Raw genomic sequence first — 6,359 nt, 5'->3', positions numbered from 1 at the left:
TATATATATTACATCATCTTCAGGCTTTAGATTTGGAACAGACATTGACTATCATGGTACCCCACTCCTTTCTGTTGTCTGACTTCCTGATCAGCTGGGTTGTTTTTCTCATTATGTTATTTATTGCCAAGTTGTTCACTTATTATTTAAGAACCGACGACTAAAAAAAAAAGAGCTGAATTGAAACAATACAAAACAAAACTCTGAAAAGTAAGGTAAGTGGCCTAAATAACCAGCTAAAAAGATGCACTAGCTACTAAAATTGAAAGCCAACTTCTCCTTTCCTTTGTTTTCTTCTGATCTTCTTACCCTCCATCTTTCCGCACATAGCAGAAGTGCTTCTATCCCATTTGATGTATTTATGTGGCCAAAGAATCTCAATTCTCTCATCCTGATGGTTCTGGTTCTAGATCTCTCACAACCTGCCGCTCGGAACACTTCTCTATGTGTTTTCCTCTCTGTCCATGAGATTCTGAGTATCCTCCTTACAAACTACATTTCTCCAAGTTCTTTCTTTTCCCGTGTCCTTGTTTAGAGTCCAGCTCTCATAACCATATAGACGGATTGATCGCATGTAAGCTTGAAGGGTTCTTATCTTTGTGTTCATTCTTATGCTTCTGATTGAAAGGACAGGCTTCAACTTATTGAACGTTTCTTTAGATATTGCAACCCCTCTTTCCTATATCTGTGTCCCTTTTTGCAATAAAAAGCAGAAGACCTATTTTATTCTCTCGTTCTTCCACATTATGCTGCATTCTGGGATTTCAGAATTTCCTTCAGTTTCCTTGGCACTCAGCAGTAATCACTTTACTTCGCTTTTCATTGTCACTGTAGTTAGAATGTTTTGGAGTTTGAGCTCAGAATAAACAATTATTATCTAGACTGTGCTGTAGTTTGTTCATATTGTGGCCGCCTACCTAGACTCCTTCCAAATCGTTGATGTTACAGAGGTATCATTTCACGGTGTAAATTAAAGAGATCTGGAGCTAGGACATGTCCTTGTAGTACTCCTGCTCAGATTGGTCTGCATTCTCTAAGCTTGTTTTAGATCCTGATACTTACATACATATTCTATTCATCTATATTATAAGCCTATAAAAGAATATCTATCTATCTATCTATCTACAAAGATAGTACATAACAAGATGGTCCACTCAGCCAAAAAAGTGTCTGCCGGAAGTCCGCTCTTTGCTTCAGATGGCGCTGCAGTCTGTTTTGAAGCTGTTTTTCGTCTCCAGAAGAAGAATAGGAATAGTCCCCCCCTTGCGTGAGCAGATCGACTGCTGTTCGTCAGCAGTTCGGGTTCGTTCAGTGCGGAGTTTTAGGTTTTAAATTTTTTTTAATGACCTCTCGCCTCTCATTCTAAAGTCAAATTAAACGAAGAAAACAGTCACCTCTTCCTCCACAAGAGGTTTTTTGTCAGCGTAACCATAAAAAAACTGTTCTTCTCAAATTTGAATTCTTATTATTTATTCAAAAATTGTTAGTTTCACTTTGATATTTTTAACTCTGTAAGGTAACTCTGTTCGAAAAAGGTGCGCATTTGCGAAAAGGACGAATTTTGAGGACACTTTTTTAATTGGCTCAAAAAGAGGAGTGGACCCTCTTGTTATGTAGACTCTTTACTATCTATCTATCTATCTATCTATCTATCTATCTATCTATCTATCTATCTATCTATTACATATGGTATTGTTTTATTTGCCCATCTAGATGGCTCGACACTGGGAACAGTGATATATTTCAAACAGATGAGTGGAAAGGTGAAGAGCGGAGCATAATGGTCTCTAACTTCACATCTGTGCTATTTACAGGATGCATCTTAACTAAGACCTACTTTGGTATTTTTGAGTTTTCAAAAGAATTAGATGATCTAATATTTTTTGCCGGAAAATAGGGAGAAAAAGAACACATACACAAAGAGATAATAAGTGCAAGAGTAATGAGTTTAAGTTTCTATAACAGCTGACCCTGTATTGAACATTTTCAGAACTTAGAAATAGGGAAAGTCTAAACCCTTAACACCTCCAGTAAAGATAAATATCACTGGAACGTGACTACAACAATAAATCCTAAGAATAACAATAGCAACAACATCAATAATAATAATAATAATAATAATAGTAATAATGATGATACATAATAATAATAATAATATTAATAATAATAACAATGATAATAGTAATACATGTGGTAATAATAATAACAATAATAAGACTAGTAATAAAAATAATAGTAATAATAATAATAATAATAATAATGATAATAATGATAATAATAATAATAATAATAATAATAATAATAATAAATTTAGATTACAGACATACTTATTACACACAAACACCAAACACAAACAAAAAACTTTACTAAAAACTACTAACTCACAATCTGAAAGAATACCACGTTGACTAGATCTAGTCCTCCGTATAACAATTTATGGCTCAAATCAAGGCGTCCTTCCCTTAATGAGTCTCGTCTTCAGTATTCCCCGGTGGGGGTCAGATCGCGGAAGCGATGGTTTGTCTTTTCGCCTCTCCCCGGGCTCGGGGCCAATGCGATTAAGCTCATGGAGCGGCCCCGCGCGTAATCGAGCAACAAACTGAGGGCCCAATGAACCGCCCATTCAATACGGGGGAGGTAGCGGGCTACTGGATTCGGGTATCATGTTTTCGGGTAATCGAGGACTGGGGTATTCGTGTTGGAGCTCTTCTTGTTTTGTTTCGGTAAGTGTTTTACAGCGCTCGGAACTGCATATTAAGGTCATAAAAAGGAGTTGTTCAGAAGTGAAACGTTTTGTTTTTAAGCTACACTTTAACATTTTAACACAGTTTATACTTATAATACATCAGGATATAAAAGTTGTTTATTTGTTTCAAGGATAATGACACTTACTGATAGGCTCATGTTACACGACAAAATCGTGATGTATTTTGTCCCTTATGAAGCGTACACATTTCCATGTTTACAAGTAAACAATCTGTATTTCGACTGCTTGGTGTCAGACTGTGCTATGCGACACTTTTCAAAATGGCGTAAACCAGTCATACCCTGGGCAGTCAATGTCGTGAGGGCATTACAACGAACATCAGCATTTATGGCTGTTCCGATGTAAAAGTAAGAGCAGATAATATGAATTATTCACCCATTACCAATATACATGTACTGGTATTCATTGTCAGACCATCTGGCTTGGCCGTTGTAGAAAATTGAGAGGGCATACTATCCATTTCAGTAAGATGAGATGCTGGTGACGGAAGAAAACAAACATAGAATAAAAATCATTCTTGGCACGCATACCATACTTGGGGCAAGTTTTAACAAATGAAAGTTTGAAAGCCTCTACGAAATCAAAGATAAAAAGTTAGAACGTTTTTCTTAAAGAACTTTTGTTTGGTAATTCGCCTGGGTGCTGGAGTCTCAATTTACACAAATTAAGCACATCTATCAGACTATAGCTCTTTTTTTCTCTGAATGAAAGTTTCGTTTCTTTTGTGACTCCAGCCTGAACCACGGTGATAATTCTTGCTGTAAGAAATCAAGACAAAACAGAACAAAAGGTTTGCTGTTGTTACGTTTGTTGTTAGGGGTGAAGCCGCCAAGTTACAAGATATTATAGAAGCTTGTGGTGTTACGGTTGGCGCTTAGCTATCATGCACGCAGAAGAACCGAGTTCGATTCTTGAATGGATATAACTTTTGTCGAATATCTCAGTTTTTCTGCTGACACCTTTATGTTCTTTTCAGCCTGGGTTGGCTGTGACATGCAAAACAGAAACTGAACTGAGAGAACGTGTCGAGGACTACTGATGCTTTGGGTTTGGATACCACTCTTAGATTTTTCCTGATGACTTTAGCGTGTTCGCTCAAGCTTTGCTTGAACAGACAGCGACGTAAGGTTGCTTTCCAGTTCCATCATATACAAATGTATACAAAAAGGCTATGGTTCCAATCTAAGGTAGATAACATTATTGTCCGTCCTCACCGATGAACTTTGGGTTAACATTTATACTTTGTCTAACTTTGTAAAACTTTTAAACTAAGCTAGGTCAATAGATAATGTCAGCTTCAATGTGGAAAGTACGAAAACCGACAATCAAACGCACACATTCTCAAACCCCAACAATAACAAACAAAAAACCCAAGAAAAAACAAGGAACCAACAAACAAACAAACCCCCCCCCCACCATAAAAAAAGACAACCCAAAAAGAACCAAAAGCCCAGTCTCGCAATCTTGTATTCGTAATCGGTCCGATATTTAAACCGAGGTCTCTATCTAAATCAGCGTGTGACCTTCTCTCTGGTAATGACTTTGCGGAAAACCCCCCTCGCTCGTCACGAGGGATCGATACTGTTACGACACGATGGCAGGACTCCCGGATGGCCAATCACGGACATCCGAGTTTGGCCCCGACAGACGGAAGTAGGCTCTGTTCAGGGGACGCAATCGAGTCGGGCGGCGCGCCCTGCATGCCAAGCTAAGCAATCACGACTCTATATAGTTAGAGCGTTGAGTAACGAGTAAGTTTGCTTCTTTTTTCACTTCTTCTTCGAAATCCTTTCTTTCAAAGTCTGCTTCTCTTCTTCTTCTTCTTCTTCTTCTTCTTCTTCTTCTTCTTCTTCCTCTTCCTCTTCCTCTTCCTCTTCTTCTTCTTCTTCTTCTTCTTCTTCTTCTTCTTCTTCTTCTTCTTCTTCTCAAGTTTGCTTCGTCTTCTTTCTCCATGTCTTCTTTTCTTCATCTTCTTTTTCTTCGTATTGTTTTTCTTCGTCTTATATTCTTCTTCTTTTTGCAACTTTTCTTTTCTTCTTCTTTTTATCCCGTTTCTTTTCTTCGTCTTATTTTCCTTCATCTTCTACAAATCGACCTCATTTTATGGCAGCTCGCCCCGGGGTATTTCAAAACAAGCGATGTCATCTTACTCTATTTAGAGTCAGAATGAACGAATACTTAGCGGTATACGGACAATCTACGGAGATTGGCCTTTTCAGGGGTGTACTTTTGGGGGAGAAAGGGGAGGGGTTGGGGAGGGGAGTGAGTGGGCTTAGGGCAGATAGGTTGAGAATCACAAGAAAGGGAGACCAAGAGGAAAGAATGAAATGGTAATAAGGATGAAAGGAAATGACAACAGGGTAACGGGAGAGAGAGGGAGAGAGAGAGAGAGAGAGAGAGAGAGAGAGAGAGAGAGAGAGAGAGAGAGAAGAGAGAGATGTATTTGATAGAAAGAGAGAGGAAAGTGAGAATGGACGTGAAGGGATGTAGAATATAGAAGACAAGCACTTAGTTAGGCAATTCCAGACATCAGATTTGCCTCGGGACAGACAGAAACAGACGCCGTTCAAGGGAGGTAATCTTGTCCGAGTGTGCTCCCTGCATGTTAAGCTTAGTTACAACTTTTCTATATGTCAGCCAACGTAGTGAAATCAGGCGCTCGTCAAAATTAGAAATCGAAGAAGAGACATTTTTTCGCCAGTATGGCAATGTTTATTGAATTTTTAAAATTTGGCTAAGCACTTTTTGTAACCATATAAAAGCTCATTTCCATGTGAATTTTACTGAAAAAATGTTGATCAAAGTCACAAAATATGTAATTTTTCAGTTTTCAAGGACTCTCAAGCTATTGAAGTTACCAAACTTTGGCACCCATTCTCTTGTTAATCTTACCTCGGAAACAAGGCGACCCACACCTCCTTCAATTGCAAATATCTGCACCTCTATTCAGAATACATGGATATTTTTTTCTTCGAAAGCAAGGCAAATTAACATAATATCGATGACAACAGGGGGAAAACGACGGTAGTCACAAACTGAAAATCGTGAAGGTACCAATTTTGAACGCTTGTTGACTCATAACTGTATTTCTTTTCAACTGTTGGTTGATTATTGTTGTTAGATTTCCCATTCAACAACACTTAACAATAAACCACCAGTCTCACAAATGTGAAGTTATGAGTCTACGAGCTTTTAAAATTGGCACACTCTCACAATTTCCAGCTTGTGACTACCAACGTTTATCTCCTGTTCTCTTCATCTCTTCATATATATATATATATATATATATATGAGATGACACCAAAAAAACCCCACAAAAAAACTCATCATGCCCGAAAATTGACGAGCACCTGATTCTACCTTGACGTGACACATATTGCAAGAGCTTTGAAAAAGGACAACTCTTAATTTTTTTCTCCCCGCACTGTAGAGTTCGTTTCTCTGCATTCAGGTAAAAGCGACACTGATGAACTAGAATGGGTCTAAGTTCACAAAAGTGAAACAGTGTTTAGGGAATGGGATTTCAGAGAAACAGGGGGAGAAGATGAGGAATTAGGGAGAGAGAGAGAGAGAGAGAGAGAGAGAGAGAGAG

The 6,359-nt window shown here is 38.2% G+C and overlaps 1 protein-coding gene across 4 annotated transcripts in view; it reads right to left on the bottom strand.

The window, feature by feature from the left end:
• Window positions 1-6,359, bottom strand: part of LOC101856910 — a 106,592-nt gene that overhangs the window by 56,265 nt on the left and 43,968 nt on the right. Inside the window, exon 1 of one of the 4 annotated variants that reach the window (XM_035971496.1) lies at window positions 2,386-2,592. The exons of the other annotated variants lie outside the window; for them this stretch is intronic. The gene's annotated coding sequence lies outside the window, so the exon portion shown is untranslated. Of the gene's footprint in view, window positions 1-2,385; window positions 2,593-6,359 lie in introns of those variants that run through there. 4 annotated transcript variants of the gene reach the window in all.

The sequence above is a fragment of the Aplysia californica genome, unplaced genomic scaffold, assembly GCF_000002075.1.
Source record: "Aplysia californica isolate F4 #8 unplaced genomic scaffold, AplCal3.0 scaffold00446, whole genome shotgun sequence".
In the NCBI taxonomy this organism is placed as follows: Eukaryota; Metazoa; Mollusca; class Gastropoda; order Aplysiida; family Aplysiidae; genus Aplysia; species Aplysia californica.
This window is presented reverse-complemented; position numbering and strand designations above follow the sequence as displayed.